Source organism: Grus americana, chromosome Z, assembly GCF_028858705.1.
Source record: "Grus americana isolate bGruAme1 chromosome Z, bGruAme1.mat, whole genome shotgun sequence".
NCBI classification, from domain to species: domain Eukaryota; kingdom Metazoa; phylum Chordata; class Aves; order Gruiformes; family Gruidae; genus Grus; species Grus americana.
Genome location: NC_072891.1, coordinates 80039344 through 80058805, shown reverse-complemented (window position 1 = coordinate 80058805; position 19462 = coordinate 80039344). Strand labels below are relative to the sequence as shown.

At 41.2% G+C, this 19462-nt stretch overlaps 1 protein-coding gene across 11 annotated transcripts in view; it reads left to right on the top strand.

The window, feature by feature from the left end:
* SSBP2 (single stranded DNA binding protein 2) overlaps positions 1–19462 on the top strand; it is a 199139-nt gene that overhangs the window by 19310 nt on the left and 160367 nt on the right. The window contains exons 1-2 of one of the 11 annotated variants that reach the window (XM_054810060.1): positions 6771–6889; positions 9860–10055. The exons of 7 other annotated variants lie outside the window; for them this stretch is intronic. The gene's annotated coding sequence lies outside the window, so the exon portion shown is untranslated. Of the gene's footprint in view, positions 1–995; positions 1070–6770; positions 6890–9859; positions 10056–19462 lie in introns of those variants that run through there. 3 more of the 11 variants (XM_054810063.1, XM_054810062.1, XM_054810061.1) reach the window with 3 other exon arrangements.

Below are 19462 nucleotides of genomic sequence, written 5' to 3'. Positions count from 1 at the left end.
AAACAATAGTCTGTCTGAATAGTAATTCTGTTTAGGTCACTGGACTAAAACCTTCTTTAGGCAAGTGATTCATCCAAATTTCTTTGAGAACATGAAATGTAGTGTTTCCAGCGAATACTCCAGACATGTCTCTGTAGGTCTGAGGAGGTGAGGCTGAGAGGGGCAGATGGCGGAAATCACGCTCAGTTTAAAATAAGAATTAAACAGCATTTGCTGTTGGGTATAAATTGTCCATTCTACCTTTTTCTCATTATCCCCTCCAAGATGTTTGTTTATGTATGGCAATATATTACACGGCTCTACTCCTTATCCACTTCACCTATCTGATGCAATTCTGCAGAGTGAGGAGATGACTTTGTGCCATCTATTCAGAGTCTTTGTCTTGAGTCCTCTGGTTGCCAGTCTGGTCTGTGGCATGTTAGAGCCGCTTGAAGGCTGCCAACAACCACCAGGATATATCCTATTAATTGGGACCAGCTGGATACAAGTATGTATTGGCAAGTCTACAGCAGCTCTTCACCACCCAACTATTCCTGTAGGGGCCTTGAACCTTCCAGTAGTCATGTGCAAAGCTGAAGCCTTAAATCTGGCACCTAAAATAGTAGTGTGGTTTGGGGGATTTTTTTTTTTTTTTTTGGTATTTGTTTAATCCTAACTCCTCTGCTCCTCCTTGAGGTTGGGCAATCACCACTCCCTACTCAGACATAAATCTCTGAGGATCCAAATCAATACATATGCACCAGTTGATTTTTTTTTTTCCCCAAAGCACTTAGAAAAATGTTTGTGTCTATACTTACTAAGCACTGTGAAGATTTTTTATGCTTGATAAGTGTAACCTTTCTTGAAATTTGCCATTCTCAAGCTGTAGGTTGTGGGGCCTTTTAAACACAGAGGTTCCATGTTGTACCCCCAGATATGAACTGCTTTTTGTGCCTTTTTGAATGGAGAGTCTCTATGCACCTTTCAAAATGTAATTTTAGGTAAGCTGCTACTGTTTTGCGCCATTGGTCTCTGTGCTTCAAGGTGACTGATGCAGCTGAGAAGCTTTGGAGCAACACTACCATCTCAAGTATGTTGTCTGGTCTATGTTGGGGCTTCTCAGTGGGAATGCCAGATGAACTAAATACTTATCTTAAGCTTCTTAACACTTAGTAAGAACAGTCAAAATTTCATTACTTTTAATTCTTTTGTAACAGGCTAGTATAATTACACTGTTAGCTTCCTGGTTGGGAATTTCTTGACTTTTTTTTTCTTTGCAAATCCAGTTCTAATAAGGGGTTTTTTTTTTCCTTTTTAATTTTGCTGACTGAATTTCCTGTGCAACTTCTTTTAAACTGCCGTGTGCATTGCAGGGACCCTAAATAAACTGAGCAGCTGACTCAAAATTTTTGCCATTTGTACAACTAATTTTTCCATTGGTCCTTGTACATGAAAAGCAATACAGTGAAATACTTGGAAGAAAGGAAGGTCTTACAGAGAAGCTGCACTGAGTGACTTCAACTCAGTGTACAAAAAGTTTCATACTCTTGTTTCAAGGTTATATTTGAAATCTCTTATTCTAATAATGACCAGGCCAGCTCTTGCTTTGCTTATGAGATCTGACAAGATCACCGTTCATGTGGTTTCATTTGTTGTATTCATGGCAACCCTGGGGAGTGAAATAACTAGAGCAGGAATGAAGCTGTGCTTTCTTGCACAACACAACAGAGTTCTATAGCAACTTGGCCACTGGAAAAACAGCAGATTTTTTAAATAGATAGATTAAGTTTTGCCTCTGTGTGTATGTATTTATGTAAAGTGCACAGTCACATGCAAGCATCAGCCTAACCTTTTAGCCCATGTAGAGTAAATGGGAGATAATCACCCATCCTGGTACCAGGTAGGTCAAGCTGAACTGAAGTTGGGGGCAGTGGAGTGCTTTGTAAAACCAGTCGTTACCAAGGGGCTCCTGTTAATCTTAAGTTCCAGTTTCCTGGCCTTGAAATTTAGTCCTGATGTTGTGAAGTTTGCACCTAGAAAAGTTTTGGTGCATTGTTCACCTTGAACGAAGTGTAAAAAGCACGGTGGGGGGCTAATCTTCCCTTTTACCTCCAAATGTGACAGAATGCTCGTGAAAGAGAAAGTGACAGCCTAAAGAGCTGGCGGTTGGCTCTGATAAGTTGTTTTGGGAATTAACACACAAATACTTGGAGTAGAAGCATTAGGGGAACCTGTTCTCTGTTTAGGGTAGCGTACTGAATGCGTAAGCTTGAGATCACAGACACTAATTTGAGAGTTCAATGATAGGATTTTTTGGCTTGGTTGGGTTTGTGGTTTGTTTGGGTTTTTGTTGGTTTTTTTAAATGTATTTTGTGTTAGCTTGATTTGAGGATGGTGGTATCACTTCAGCATGTCATCCATGTTATGTTCAAATCCACAGAAGTTTTACAGGTCATCTAGGCATTTGATGCATCATGTATGAAACACAGCAAACTTGAACAATGCAGATATATCAAGTCTCTAACAGAGTTTAGTAACTTTCTGAAACAAAAATCACACAAATGCTTTTTCAACATTTTTGGGGGGAAGACTTGACACGAAATCAGTGGTAATGTATTATCTTATTTTTTCTATTGCTTTAAAGAAAGTTCTTTTATAGACTTTTGAGTGAAAAAACCCCAACCTTAAAAGTTTCCAAACAACAGGAAAGATCATTCTGGTCTGAGGTGAATGATGAGAAATTTCAGCCTCTAGATAACCTTTACTCTTGCATTCCATTATAATTATTCCAGTAATTTTGTCTAAGGATGAATGAAAAAAGAAATAATTGTTACTGCTTGTATTTCGCTTCCAGAAAAAATGAAAATAATATTTCAATGGTTCAGTGAAATTGTCACTGTAGGGGTGTGATCAAATTCAGAGTAGCAAATGTTGCTTGCCTTTTGAATTTGATATGAGATTTTCACAAGCAAGGAATGGCTTATTTTTCTTAAAGTCAATAGGTAAGATTATCAAAATAGAGAGAGGCACTGAAAAAACAGTTTTCTCTATTTTACTAAGTGGTCCTCCCAATGAAATGAACATGGCAGTGTCCTCCCAATGAAATGACAGTGGGTTTTTTGCATACTTAGATTTTTAAGTGTTGTGTTGAAAATTAAACAAATTAAGTATAAGGTTTGGTTTCCTGAGGAATACTTGCAGCCGTTGTGCTGACCAAAACAGCATTCTCAAGTAGTCATAACAAAAAGTCCAGCTTGTCTAAAAGCAGTAAACGGGGCATGAGCAAACACCCCAGGGCTGCCAGGCTACAAACACCAAGCCACCTGCAGCGGTGGAGGAGAAAGGGTATGAGGAGCAGGTCCTCTGGCTTCTGTAGCACTCGGCACAGGACTGCATACATGATAAAAAGGAGAGCAAAATATAGCAAAAATACCAGAAGGTCTTGTGTGTGCTTTGTCTGAATGCAAAACACAGAAGTCCCCTTTCTGCAAAAAAAGGGACCCTACACCGAGCACTCGCCAAGCGGCTTGTCCCCGATGTCCCTGGCAGGTCTGGAAGGGAGATGGGGTGGGGGGCTGGCCTGTGAGTTCCCCTTCTCTCTTGGGGTAACGTGGTCTCAATACCTTGAGCTTGTGCAGGACATCAGGACACAAGTTGAGCATGACCACCTGTGTTTGGGGGGTGCAGTCTGGAAGTGAACTGGCTGATGCTACGAGTTTTACTGCGAGCAGCCCCCGCCCAAGCCACAGGCAGGGTGCTGTCCTGGGACTGATCTTCGGGGATAAGGATAGGAATCGCTCGTCTTTAAGGATCTGCTTTCCATGGAGCTAAAGTGGTCCCTCATACCTCTGGGTGAGCAGCTGGGCTGTACTATACACCACTTAGCTAGTGTGGAACAAATTGTACCCCTCTGTCAAAACTACAACACAAGAAATGTGTGATGGTGGTGATAACAACCAGGATTATCTTTCTGTGCACCATCAGGGTCTTTACTCTCTGTGCATGGAGATGGGGGTCATGTGGTACGGGCTTTGTGAGGAGACCCTTTTTTTCCTTTGTTGGCCATAACAGATCTGGTTGGTAAAAACGTTTTTTGTGATTGTAAAAAGGTCTTGGTAAAAGGCCTAGTAGAAGGTAAATGCTCAGAAGTAGAAAGTGAAAGGCCCAGTCAGAGTTTGCTCACCATCAAATCCCAATACTCCCATGGGGCTTAAATACAGTCTAATGGCTGATGCCAGTAACAAGCTACTTTGGTAAAAAATCTTTTGTCAAGAATTATCTTTCTGTTCTGTGGCTATTGCATCTGCAGGGAGAGTTAGGAAAAATGCAGGATTCCAATTAGAAATGTTTTATAAAGGTAGGCTCCATGGGGCCACAGACTTCTTTTACTTTCATCCTAGCAAGACTTGCATATCTCCAACTACTCCTTTTTTCCCCCCATTTCCACATTTCTAGGGATGAAGAGAGACTGCATAGTCTGACAGAAAACATTGTAGAGATTAGCATGTTTCTAAGTGCATCTCTCCATCTGTTGCAGTTTCTTGAGTGATACAATTACAGGCTTCTTGTCCCCCTTACACTGTTTTCAAGGGCATACTATTTTAGGTCTTGGGCCTCTGTCATTTTCTTTGGGGTGCATGACAGCTGAGTCCCTGAGTTTTAGGTTGCAGTGCCTTTACCTCTTACTGTAATTATCACAGCAAGGCTTGAGCTCTCCTGGAGAGAGCAAGCAATGAGTGACCGTTGAGTAGCCATCTTCTAAAAAGCAAGGACATTATTTAGGTCAGAAGCTGTGTGAGAACAAAGTACAAAATAATGAGGAGCTTTAAACTATGCTGATCTTGCTGGGGTTGTCTTGAGTTTCACATTGAACTTGACAGATCTTTATCTCAGGTTTGCTTGTTCAGTTATTCCCATATGTGTATCTTTTCCCCCACATAGGATTGTTGTTTTATAGTTTAAGGACATCTTCAAAGGTAGTCAGTGCTGCTTAACTCCAGGGACTGATCGTCAAAGGACTGGGTAGCTGCATAAATGAGTGCTGGAACGTTTTGTTCATCACCCTGAAGGGTGCTAAAGACCTTTTTACTGACTCCAAATTCCACCTGGAATTGGCTTGTTGACCAAGCAATAGGAAGACTACATCACCTGTACAGGTATGGTCATCTATAAATATACGAGTGTGCTCTGCATACCTACATCTGCTGTGTTAGCACTTAACTCACCTCGGTTGAAGGAGACCAGAGGATGAGACCAGAAGATGTTGTCGGTAGAGGACATTGAAGTTCCTTGCACCCCAGCATTGTCATGATGTTAGTGCCATGTTCTTCCCTGCTGCAGTAAACACTGTATCTGCTCTTTGATCTCCCACCCGCTACCTCCGTCCTGCCAGGTTATGCTGTCTTGGCCCAAGGATCTTAAATGCTGCGTATTGTTGTGTGTCATCCTGTGGTTATTTTTCAGTATCTGTGCTTTTCTTATGTTTTCTTTTGCTTGAATGTACATGGGTATTGTCTCCCATGTTTGCTCTTTTTTCCTTTTTCCTTGCATATCTTACAAAGCAATTATTAGTCTCTCTTAATTTATGAAGTTTAGACTTATTTTCTCCTTTAGTCAAGTTATGTAGTTGTTCCTTTGTCAACTTTGCCATAACTTCACATGAGCAAGAACTTGTTTTTTTCTGTTTGTGCTTCTGTGTTAAGTGAGATGGCACACAGAAGGTATAATTTAGGTTTGAAAAGGACATTTTATTATTTAAAACAGGCATTTTTCACATGTACAAAGACCAGCCTTGACTGTGATTAATATTTTCTAATTGACTTAAAATAGGTGAGTAATTTTGAGCTGCTTGTGAATTAATTTTACATTGTGAGCCTTTGTTTTTGTATTTATTTTCCCCTGGTGCAATATCTTTTTCCTGAATGAATCCGGACGGTTGGGAACAAGGAGTTAAGAAGCCATGCCGCATTCATCTTGATAGCTGGGTTGGGGTTTTTCTTGCATGTGGTCTTACTCACAGTTGGTGGTTGTTCTCTAACAGAACATGCTTTCAAAGATGGGCAACACAAGTGATATGTGTAGCACCACTGATACTTTGGTTTGATGTTATACCAATTTGCTTAGGTCATAGTAGATCTTCTAGTGCTGTTCAGAAACGATGTCTTCTGTAAGGAAAATTCTGAGTTTAATTAAAAAAATGCCATAAGTTAAAGCACTGTTACAAAGCTGTGGTTGATTACTCACTTGCTGTGTTGGAGAAAGATGCCGGGGATGGGAGGTGCAAACAGTGGACTTGAAAACTTAGGAAAGTGTTTTTCCTTGTGTCTTGCCATTAATAAACTTTTCTTGCATTTTGCTATGCTGTATTTGCTTAAAATTTAATGCGGTTCTCATGTGAGAAGAGTAACATTTGTAGTAAAAGAAGCCAGTCCAGTGCCAGGAGGCGTCACAGAATGCCTTATACATACTAAAACTAATAACTGATTTTAATACTAAGAATATATAGAATGTCAGCTACTCCTGAAAGTGAAGATTGACACTCAGTTAACATACAGTACTATTTCCAAAGTCTATGTTTAAAACCTAGAGTGGCGAAATACACAGTTTCCTTAAAATTTTCATTCCCTGTTGAGCAAGCAAGAGATCCTAGGGAGCCTCAGCTGAGATAATCTCGTTAAAATACTTCTAAGACTCTCCAACATGTATGTGAGTGGAGAAATAGGAGGGTAGTCGTGCAGGCTTTTCAGCATCCAGCGTTATCTGCATGGGAGCACCCTGCCACCGAGCTGCTGGCTCTGGAGATTATTTGTGTCAACGTCAAGTTACCCAGAGAAGCAGGAAAGACATCTCGAACAGCGTGGAGGAAAACAAAAGCTGGTCATAGTCCAGTGTTGGGGCATTGAAGATGTATGTGAGTTTTATAAATAACATATGGGTACCAACCTGGCATCTTAGCTGCCTACCTGAAATAGCACATGCAGATCACAGAGCTGGGGAGTGGGATTTTCAGAAGAATTTAGCATATGGACAAGCTGCTGCCAGGAATTTGGTATTAAAATTTGCCTTCGGTTTGTTGGTGATGGGGTACCAGGGCAGCCTGCCTGGATGACACCTCTTGTGCTCACAAAAAATGGGTAGTTAGGTGCCCAAGGTGAAAAACTAAATTTATCCAATAGTTGCATGATGGAGGTATTTTGCTTGCAGTGGCATTGTAACCAATTCATATAAATTTTTGGGAAGTCCACTGCATATTACTGAATTCTGAGAGAAGTGATAGGCTATGCTATTTGGTTGTATTTTTATATCACAAAATGTGTATCGCTGCTAAGTTCTTTATAAATAGGTTTTATTTCTTAATGAAGCAGTTAAAATACTGCAGACTCTTTTGTTGTGGAAGTAAAGGCCAGTCCAGTCATGCTTTATAGTAAGGGTACATTTATAAATTGTTTATAGAGGGCTAATAAATAATTAATGTCTGTTATTAAATAGGTTACAGGCATGAAGAGTGTGTATTATATATGGCAGTAAGCACACCAGTAGAAGGTGTTAAAGTCAGTGTTTTGTCTAACTGCTGCATTAAAATCCATAACAAATGACCCTTTGTTAAAATGTGTATTAAACATTTAATTTACTTAATACAGATTTATAAATACTTTATGTTTAATACTGAATATAATCCCAGGACTTGACTCCAACCCTCTAGTAAAACCCTGCTGAGGAGGGAATGAAGCAGGCGGCTGGCTTTTTGAGGTGACAGTGAAATCCAGAGCTGTGAATGCCTGGTGCTGTGCTGACAAGCTGTTTTCTTGTAACATACTAATAAAGGAAATTTTAAAAATTAATTAATATTTTTCCTAAATAGACATAGGACCAAGTTCAGTGTCAGTAATTTGGAAGATAAAGTAGGGTGTTATAACTTGAGTACAAGATTTAGAGTGCAATCTCATTTTAAATCAGGTTGGGAGTAAAAAATGGTATTCCCAGTGAAAATTAATTTCTGTATTTAAACAGGCAGTTATGTTTTGTTTATTTTTGGTTTTAATGCAACCAGCTGCTGATGCAAATGCAAATCTTGCATTTAATGCAGATTTGTGTATATGTATGCTCGTTCTTGTGAGATCTGTTTCTAATCTTTCCTTTCCCTACAAGGAGAGAAACTTTTGCAGGTGTGTTTCATGTCATACGAAATTAATGTGACAGAGATATCATGAAGCTTTTTCTTTTAGGTCATGGCAGAGGTGGCTTTTTGTGGTGCCCCTTCCCGATCCTTTTTTCTTTAGTGGTAACTGATTGTTTTCATTCATTTTGGGTGTAGTCTGTCCTTTTCTTTGTTTTAGTCTGTCTCTCCTGAGGTTGAGGCAGATCTGAAGGATATTTAGTGCTTGGCTTTTTGGGAAACCCTTTTGCAGTGTGCGTTGGGGATGAGGTTTCCAGCAACTGTTGAGTGGAAGAGGAGATTTCATTGAATCATAGAATGGTTTGGGCTGGAAGGGACCTTAAAGATCATCTAGTTCCAACCCCCCTGCTGCAGGCAGGGACACCCTCCACTAGACCACGTTGCCCAAAGCCTCATCCAACCTGGCCTTGAACACTTACAGGGATGGGGCCTCCACAACCTCTCTGGGCAACCTGTGCCAGGGCCTCACCACTCCAACAGGAAAGAATTTCTTTCTAACATCTAATCTAAATCGACTCTCCTTCAGCTTGAACCCATTACCCCTTGTCCCGTCACTACACTCCCTGATAAACAGTCCCTCACCAGCTTTCCTGTAGGCCCCTTCAGGTACTGGTAAGCCACAATTAGATCTCCCTGGAGCCGCCTTTTCTCCAGGCTGAACAATCCCAACTCTCTCAGCCTGTCCTCACAGGAGAGGTGCTCCAGCCCTCTGATCAGCTTTGTGGCCTCTTCTGGACTCACTCCAACAGCTCCATGTCTCTCCTGTACTGGGGCCCCCAGAGCTGGATGCAGTACTCCAGGTGGGGTCTCACCAGAGCATAGTAGAGGGGCAGGATCACCTCCCTTGACCTGCTGGTCACGCCTCTTTTGATGCAGCCCAGGACACGGTTGGCTTTCTGGGCTGCAAGCGCACACTGCCGGCTCATGTTGAGCTTCTCATCAATCAATACCCCCAAGTCCTTCTCCTCGGGGCTGCTTTCAATCCGTTCTTCGCCCAGCCTATAGCTGTGCTTGGGATTGCACCAACCCACGTGCAGGACCTTGCACTTGGCCTCGTTGAACTTTTCATGGTTCACACGGGCCCACCTCTCCAGCCTGTCAAGGTCCCTCTGGATGGCATCCCTTCCCTCCAGCGTGTCGACCACATCACACAGCTTGGTGTCATCGGCAAACTTGCTGAGGGTGCACTCGATCCCGCTATCCATGTTGCCAACAAAGATGTTGAACAGTGCCAGTCCCAGTACCAACCCCTGAGGAACGCCACTTGTCACTGTTCTCCACTTGGACATTGAGCCGTTGATCACAACTCTTTGAGTGCGACCATCCAGCCAATTCCTTATCCACCGAGTGGTCCATCCATCGAATCCATGTCTCTCCAATTTAGAGACAAGGATGTCCCGTGGGACAGTGTCAAATGCTTTGCACAATTCCAGGTAGATGATCTCAGTTGCCCTTCCCTTGTCCACCAACACTGTAACCCCATCATAGAAGGCCACCAAGTTTGTCAGGCATGATTTGCCCTTAGTGAAGCCGTGTTGGCTGTCACCAATCACCTCCTTGTTTTCCACGTGCCTGAGCATAGTCTCCAGGAGGGTCTGCTCCATAATCTTACCAGGCATGGAGGTGAGACTGGCCGGCCTGTAGTTCCCTGGGTCTTCCTTTTTACCCTTCTTAAAAATGGGGGTTATGTTTCCCCTTTTCCAGTCGGCAGGAACTTCGCTGGACTGCCAGGACTTCTCAAATATGATGGAGAGTGGCTTGGCCACTTCATCCGCCAGTTCCCTCAGGACCTGTGGATGCGTCTCATCAGGTCCCATGGACTTGTGCGTGGATTTGAACCTCTTCTCTGATGTAGTCCCACTGCTGTCTCCTCTCTTCTTGACTCTTCTCATTGGAACAGGTCTGTAGAGAAACCTCATGTACTATGGGGGGGATGTATGAAGGTAGGACTGAACTCTGAATAATTGGCTCTGGTGTCAAGAAGAGGGATACTGAACCAAAAAATAAGGTGGGATATTTATTTTTGTATGTCAGGTGGCAGGTCACTTTGTGCAGAGGTTGGTTTCTTCCATGTGTTGCTGAATCTTACTGACATTTAACAGTGAAAAAGAGGCAGTTTTGTTGCTAGCCACGCTCTCGTGCAACTCGTGGTAACTTCTCATCCAAACAATAAAGATTTTTACAAACAGTCTGTTTTGCAACCATTATTTGACTGTCACTCTACCACAAAAATACAGTGATTTGTTAAGCCCACTGATTTAAACTGTTTATAGTGAGAACTGAATTTTTTTTTTTTTTACTCCATTTAATTTCAGGGGAAGAGTTAATATAGAAACAGGAGCGTTCAGTAATGAATCACAAGTGCTGTCTTTCTCCTCACTTTAATGCTATTCATTGGAAGTTTAATACAATTTTCTTCACTCATAGTTTTTGCAGTTATTCAGAAAATTGAATTAACATTTATTTGGAAAAAGCATATACGTGCTGAAAGAGAGTATGGTTTGATATAATCTTAATTTATCATTTAAAAGTTTTATGTAATATAAAATTATAGTTTCACAATAATTTGGTCGTTATGCATTGTTAAATTGAAGTGGTTGTGTCTGAAAAATTCTGATGTGTTCAGCCTTTCTTTTTGTGTGTAAAACATGAAACAGGGAAGCATAAATTGATTTATTTATGTAAACTGGGAAAAAGAAACAGTTTGATAGAGTGAAAGAATCTTGCTAGATTTTTTTCATCAGCTGGTACTTGAAGCAACTTGTACAATATCTTTGGAGGAGTCTTAAAGCTTCTCTCCTCCCCTTTCGCAGCCCTGGTAGGACTAACATTTCCTCACAACTTAGTAGAGATAATGTTGGTAGACCAGAGAAGACCGTTATAAACAAAAGTAAGTCTCTTTTCCCTTCTTTCTGCAGGTAGGAGGAGTCCCGTTTAGGATAACGTTGAGCAAGGCAGATCTCTTGCTCTCTGCTATTTGTAACTCTCATATGCTGAGCAGACTATTGCTTCTTGCATTGGAATCTGCTCTTAAGAGTTTCCAGAGTAATTCAAGATTAATTTCTTTTTTCCTGGTAACAAACAGAGAAAATGAAGAAAGGATGATGAAGGTAATAGATGAAGCTTGGAATAGCAGCATAACTATTGCAATGTGGGGCTTTGTGGCTTGAGATCAGATCTATTTAATACCATATAAATAGCTTAAGTCAATTTCAAATAGTGTGTAAACAGCCTCTTAAATACAAATATTTGCTGAATATTAATACTCATATTTTACTGACAAATGAAAAACACGTGCAAGTTGTGTAAGTCTTTTTAACAACTTTTCTGTGTTCTTGAGCAGTTTGATCAAAGTTTTTTAAAATATCACTGAGAAGAAATTAAAAATGCTGCTCATGCAGTAGTTTGAACCTGAGCAATAGGTAAAGTAGTGTTTATATTTAATAAAACATTTTGGAGTACCTTTTCAAGGTTAATTTTTTTGCACTGTTATTACAGAGGATGTTTAGGTAAAGTGCTTTATCACTGATCATATTTTGGAAAATGTTTTCTGAAACTCTCCTTAGCAAAACTACCTCCACATCCAAAGTTCTTGCATAGAGCTCACTAGTATTTTTAAATTGTAAACCTTTGAGTCCATTAAGACAGTTTCACTATCTTTTTCCTTTTGGTCACAAGCTGACAGTTTTACGTACTTCTTTACATACCAAGCATAGCAAACCCCAAGGGTATTAGTGATTTGAATTTTGCTCCTATAGCTGGGGTGAGGTGTGGACTCATTCAGCTATATTAAGAAGTGTGCAGCATTGGGGCACATCACATTTTTGAAGCATTAGCTTTGATGATAGATTCTGGAAGCTTAAAATTGTTTGGCTGCAAAGAACCCATCTGGATTTGGTTTCTTTCTTTTTTTTTCTTCCCTTTCTCCCCCCCCGCCCCTTTTTTGTTTCCCCGCCCCTTTTTTCTTCTCCCCATCATCATAATCTTTTTTTTTTTTTTTTTTCCCCTCCAGTGCCAACTCCTGGCATCTTCAAACCTGTCCAAGGCCTGTTGAAGTCTCCTATTTCACTGTTTACTGTTCTGCTGCAGCAATTGCGCCTTGACGATATGACATTGACTTACTTTATAGGCAGGCAAGTCAGGAAATACAGAATGTATCAATGAAGTTAACTTCAAAACTGAATCCAGTATGGATTACAGCATTCTAGTAATACCTGTTTACAAAAGTGAGAAAATAGAACTTATTGTTTTCCAGTGTAAGCCAAATGTAAGATAACCTTTTCTAAATTGAATATGTACTGTACAGGAACGCATTTGTAATTGATAAGAGCAAAACAGCCAGTCTGAATTGTGTCCTGCACATAGTACAACTGCAGTTTTTTTGATGCTTACGTCCTTTAAATTTTGATTTAGAAATAAGAAGTGCTCAGCCAGAGATCATACAAGAAGTGATTTGCTTATTTTCCCTGTTTTAATTATGAGGAAATACAATACTGTATCAATTTTTCCACCAAACATCAGCTGTCAGTATGGAATCAAATACTTCTCATTCCTTTTGTTCAGTATCTGGTTTCTTCATTTCAGAGACTAGCAAGTAGAAGCAATTTAGAGAGTTAGCATTACAATTTTCTAGACTGCTAGTCAAACGTTTGGTAGTACAGCTTCACAACTGCAAGATTTTATTGTTGCTGGGGTTTTTTTGTCATTGTTTTTGGGATTTGGGCTGGTGGTGTTGCTTTTTGTGGAACAACTCTTTGTTAGCCAGATTTTCAAATATCTTCCTTCTGTTGGTGAAATTATTTCTGTTTGGAAAGTATTCTCACTATAAAAAATTGTGGGAGGATATTGTAACTAGTAATTTTTTAATGACCTGCATTTCAAAAGAAAATATTTCTGGTAACATCCAGTTTGGAATCTAAGCAAATTATCTGTAAAGTTGTAAAATACATATATTTGAGTAGTAGACTATCGCCTGGGCAGTTTGAGAGAGGAGTTGAAGCCCAGCAAACTTGTCACGCATGAACCGTAGCTTGTGGCTGGGTGCTTCAGCTTATCTGGAGTTGTAGCTGAGTGGAAATGTTGAGTAAGCGGGGGGTCTTGGCTAATCCTTCTTGGCCATGATCCAGTTTGGGGAGCAGCAAGAGAATACCTCCAGCTGTCTGCTCAGAATGTCTCTATCAGCCAAGGGGAGGAATAGCAGGCAAATGCTTAAAGCCTTCCAGCAGGTTAGCCAGATGTATGAGAATTCAGCAGACAGGTGTGATAGGGCTGGCAGCCCTGCAGCAGTTCATGGGTCCAATAATGTCCAGTTGTATGTGATCGTCTTCTGAGTGAAAATTGCAGTGATTTGGGGACGAGTACTGTGCATGAAGTTTTGCGGGATCAATTTATGTGTGCTGAGAATTTCGTACATACACTTAAACTTATACCTGTACATGCAAAGACTTTTGGTTAGGGTTGTTGCAGTTGTTTTGTTTTTCTGTTTTTAGAGAAATATCTCAAGTCCTTCCACCTCAGTCCCCTGTGCAGAACTTCTCACCCAACATAAGTAGCAGTCTCAAAGCCAGTGGGTGATTATTTCCAGGGACCAGCATCATAGCACTCATTTTGGAAGGGAAACTTAATGGTTCAGGTAGATGTTTAGTTGTCATCTACTGGACCCCAAAGTTTAGAAAGGTGAAACTAATACTATACTCTGGAAATCTGCTTTTCCTGGTGACCTCAGCTGTGTGATGTTGCTTGAGCCTGAGCCATTCAGTGCTGTTAAACAGGCAAGCAATGTTCGTGATCTCTGCAGAGAAACTGGCTCAGAAGGAATGAAGGAACTGCATAAAAAAGTTCATGTCAGAATTGACAGTATGTCATCTGCAGCTCTGGAACCGCAAGGCATTCAAAGGCAATGACCCAGCCTCCAAAATAAATAGAGAAGAGCTGTTCTGAACTGGGGAAGGAGGGGCGGAGGCTTTAGAAAAAGCTCATTATTTTCCCCTCATACCTGTATCTCCAGCTGTTGCAAAGCAGTGGCATTGGAGAAGTAATGATCATACTGCTGACTCCATGCTGACAGCCAAAGGGACACCTGGTACCAGCGGGTTGGTCACAGCCTCTTTGGATGCTGCCACACTTGGGACCCCATAACATGCAGCCAGGGGTGCTGCTGGATGCCTCTCTTGACAGAGGCCAGGATCATTTACGCTGCAGTCAAGGTCTGCTTTCCCTGATTCTAGCAGCACTGGTTCTTCTATCAGAGAAGGGATTGGGATTTTACTGAAGTAGAATTCCTGTGATCTGTTCTTAAGAAATGGAGCTAATGTCATGTTCATGGCTCGTCTGGTCCAAAAAAATGAAATTTTGTGGTGGTAAGGATTATTTTTGAGTGGTGCGTAAATCCTGAGCCCTTTCTCATTTTCTTTTCAAAAGATGTATACTAGACTTCCTTCAGTTCTTCCAAGTTCAGAAAATATTTTGGCTCATTTCTTGGCACTCTCGAGGGAATGTGCTCCAGCCTTCTCCCCTGTAGTACAGCTCTTACTAAGCTGTTTTTTAACCTGTTGTTTCCTCCTGCTGGGTGTATTCCTGTTGTATTTAAGTGGTATTGCTTTTTTCTGCTGTTTTGTGGAGGTAGAAACAAAGCATGCACTGAGACTTCAGACTTTCCCTGCCTTCTCTTTGCTTTTCATACTTCTTGCATTGAATAGTGGAACTCCAGTTCTTCATTGGTATAGGCTTCATTCTTGCTGCCTTAATGTCCTTGCTCATTGCAACTCATTTGGCACTTCAGCCTTTCTGCATTTGTCACCTACATGGTTGTCTTGTTCCTTAATATTAAGTGCCTTTACTTTCTTTTTTGTTGTTGCACCTTTTTCTTGGATCAGTGAGGAACTGTGGATGCAGACAGAGTAACCTCTTAATATTTCCTGTCTGTCTTCCACTGATATTTCCCATTGTGTTTTTTTAATCACCTGATGTTTGTCTTGCACCTTCTCCCTTCAGGTTATCTGGGGTTTTTTTGAAGAAACTCTCTCCACCAATTCCCTGAATTTGTTTGACTTCCAGGATCAGTTAGCTTTGCTCTGATGCTTTCAGAACTTCCTCTCTCCGGAAGAAAATGCTATCATTTCATAATCAGTCATACAAATTACTTTCCACCATCACTTTTTAGACAGATATTCAGGGAAATTCATCCTCAGTTTTCTTATCCCGTATGATTCCCAAAAGATTCTTGAGGTGGTTTGTTGTTGCTTATCTCTACATCCTTGTTTTCTCATCTTCCCTCTTGAGACTAATTCTCTGTTTCATGATTGATTGTGTGTCCTGGAAGTCTACTCTTTTATTCTTTTGTGATAATATTCATTATTTCAGCTTGCCATTGAGGTAATCTGCCAGCCACAAGTATTAGCAATAGTCAGTCTTTGACTGTTTGGTTCCAACAAGAAACTTGTGATGAAATTCAGAAAACATTTTGCCAGTAAGTCTGAGATGCATTTCATCTGATCTGGCCACTAAACTTACAAGTCGTCTCTGCAAAACCTTGAACCTTTTACAGGAGGAGATCTGTGTGTGCTAGAACTGCCACAGCTGAAGGAGTTGGATTGGGAGAGCAGCATACAGCTATTTCTCATTTGTGGGTTGCCATACTGGTGTGCCAAAAGGCTGGGCAGGATTGGCTCGCTGGCTTTCCAAGTAGATGACTGGATTTGCATCTATTACCAGTTGGCTGCTACATCAGCCTGTGGGTACACTGACATGTAGGCTGACATATTCCTATGGTCATGTGCCAGGTCGTGAAACCTGGAAGGGAGCTCTTTAGAGCATCCTGTCAACCGCTGAGTACCAAGTTTGTTCTTTAACAGAGTTTAAAAACTTAACTAGAGCAGAAGGAATGATACAATCTTTATTTGACTAGTTATCTGCTACTAGGTTTAAACATGATATGATGTAAAAGAAGGAAAAAAAATAAATTGCCCAACGTTAACCTTGACCCTTACAAAGGAGACCAGCAGTGTGAGACCTCCAGCCTGTCTGTGGTACCGGCCAGAGTCCTCCTCTTCCACTTCTTCACGTTTCAACAAGTGAGATTCTAATCTGCTTTGGAGAGAGGACTTCAGGTTTCTGTACCAGTGATCCCTGGTAATCTTCAATGCTGTGGACCCACCTACCATATTTAATAAGATATTAAACCTATGTTTCTTGAGAAGAGCTGGGAGAACTACTAGCAAAAACATGGGTCCTCCTAGGAGCCAAATATTCATATATACTATTTTCTTAATATGAATGAAAATCACCTTACGTGATGCTTGCTCTGTGGGGCTGATGGGCGTTGCATATCAAGTCCGTGCTGATCTGAGATGAGTAACTCATCCTTGGGGAGCTGGCTGTATATGTTCATGTTTCCTCATTCTTCTCAGCCTTCTCCTGGTGCTGCTGTAGACAGGGAGAAGTTCTTTCTGCTCCCGGGTAGGCAGTTGCTTTAGGAACAGCTGTAATATTTTAAGATTATATTACTCCACTGCTTGGAGCTATTACTACAACAGAGCCATGGTAACCCCTCGTTGGCATCTGTGCAACGTAAACTGTTGTGGCTCCAGTTGCTGCTGAAGCTGATCAAAGCTGACCTGGGTGGCTTTGCACTGAAGCAGACTGGGAGCACCTCCAGTAATCAGTAGTGCATCTCGCTGTGTGGTGGAGGGTCTTTCCCATCTAAAAGACCACCATGAAGTGTTGAAGATGGTAGCCTCTCAAGCCGTTCTATCATAAGAACATGTCATCTGCCTGTGCTGTAGGCAAGCAGTGCTGAAGCACAGGTTGTGTAGCAGCAATGTTCTCAACAGCCTGTGCATGCTATCAAGGCATTGATTAGAAGCCAGTCACTGTTTTTCTGTTGGTGTATAAATACAAATGTATTTTTAATTCATACATGATTTTAAAACATTTCAGTCACTGTGAGATTTTGGGAATTAACTTTTCCTTTGAGTATAGTGGGTTACAAGTGCTCGCACAACGGTGAGCAGTGAAACCCGGTGTTTGCAGTGTCATGGGTCCGTGTCAGCCTTGGTATCTGCTGATACAGGATTTAAAGCAACCTGCTGTCATATATAACATGTGTTTTAAGTCTCCAAAGAAATGTCATGTACTAGCTGCTCAGCTAGGTACCACCTACCCTACCAGTAATCCTGTGGCACATGTGTAGTTTTAAAGTTTGCATTTTGCTAAGGACCATGTCTGTGCTTTGCTCTCTGCTGGTGACTCTCCTTATGATAGCTCCATGCTGCTAGCTCTGCTTACTGCCAGGACAGGATGCTTTACATTAAACTCATTAACTATAGCAAATTATATACCAGGGAAAAATAGCATATAAAACCCCATTACTATCCCATTGAAATCAGCAGGAAAGACCAAGGTTAGCGCCTTTATTTTCAGGAAGAGGTGGAACCTCATATATTTTATAAAAGTCTCAGTTTACATTTTAAAATATGTTTTGTCATATAACTATTTTTAGCTGCCATTTAGCGTATTTTATACATGTGATAAGTTGGATAGTTATATGGTTTAAGCCCAAGAAAGCATATAGAGGTTACCTTAAAAATACATATATTCTCATAAAATGCCAAGTTTGAGATTCCAGCCAGCAGGAGGAATTGACAATGCGGGCAGAGCTGTTTAAGCAGTCCCAGGACTGCTAACATGAGCACTCTTGCTTCTTGCCACTCCTGTGCGGCTGCTCTGGCCCTTGGCAGGCTGATTCAGCTCACTCATCAAGCAGAAAGCTGTTCACTTTTTTTGGTTGGGTTAATTTTCTGATGCCTTAGCTGGGAAGGGGAGAAGAAACAAGGGGGTAGTGAGAACAGGATGTTTCTGGTCCTCATTGTCAGTGGGTGGTTGGATAAACTCAGCTTGCTTTTCTGTTTGTAAGGGAAGGAATTGGGCTATTTCAGTGTAAATAGCTTGCCTTCAATGAGGAGAATCAAAAAGGGCAAGGCAACGTGAGCAGCAGACTGGCTTCACGTTGACAGCCCTGAGAATTACATGATAAAGGTGTTTTATGGTGTCTGCAAGTCACCAGAGCACCCAAAGAGCTTGTCTTGCTTCCTCCGCTACAGCGAACTCATCCCTGATGAGAAAAGATTTCCATCAGGATCTGTTTGGCTAGTCTGGAGTAAGCCTCTGCTTCCTGGCCCCCGGGCACAGGGGAGAAGTAAGGGGGGGACAGTCTTTCAACCCGCATAAAGAGCGAAGAACTGTCCATAATGTGACTTCGGGAATGATACATCAAAATGGTTTGGCTTTCTAGGCTGGTGGTGTTGTGTTGGGGGAGGCAAGAAGGTGGGAGAGGGGGCTACAGAAACACAACCTGTTGAGCAGAGGTAAGCGGCACCTTAGCAGAATGGAGGCACAGAGCACTAGGAAGCTCCATAAACACCGAAAATACAAAGTCAATTAATGTCAGCATGTTTCACTCTTCATTTGCATCTGTCATTTGCAAATGAAAGTAAGGTATTCTTATTTCAGAGGATTGCAGCTGCTGGTGCACTTGAGACGTTAAACCACTTTCACACTGTGATATTGTGGGAATAATGCTGTAGCTCAAGTGGCCCAAGAGAACTACGTTTGCAGGAAGATAGATATATTATTTTCTTACACAAGCAAATAGAGCTGGAAAAATACAGATGCAGGTGCATAAGCCTTACTTCTTTCTTAACCATGGACTAGGAAGTCTGTGAAATTCTCCTGGAAAACTTTTTGAGGAATGTATGTGTAAAACATGAGTGCAAAAAGGACAGATTTTTATTTGAAACCTTACAGGTCCTGAAGAAAATCTACCTTTTGATGACATATTTAGAAATCAATGGAAATTGTCCCATTCAAGATGGAGTCTACAGTAAGAGTTTTAAATTTTGCAATACTTTGGATCTGTAGTACCTTCTATAAACTGAGACCTGAGACAAAAATGAATATGAAATTCAACCAGAGTCAGATGAAAGTAAAATTGGGAACACTGTGCAGTGTGCCATCTTAGCACAAACAGAGACATCCTTAGCACATAAGAATATGTAAAACCGTGCAATTAAGTGCTTGTGGGAGAGACTACCGACAGACACCAGCACAGCATATATCTCTGATCTTTTTTGAAAGATCAGTGGATGCCAGATACCTGTTCCATGTTTATTTATATACTGGTGCACAAGTTAATGTGGTGTTGGAGATAGTTATGCTAGTGCTTGAACGCTACAGGAGGTTAAGTAGTAAAAGCATATGAAATTAGGATGCAAAAAGAATTTGTGAGTTGCAGGTGTATGGGTAAACTGA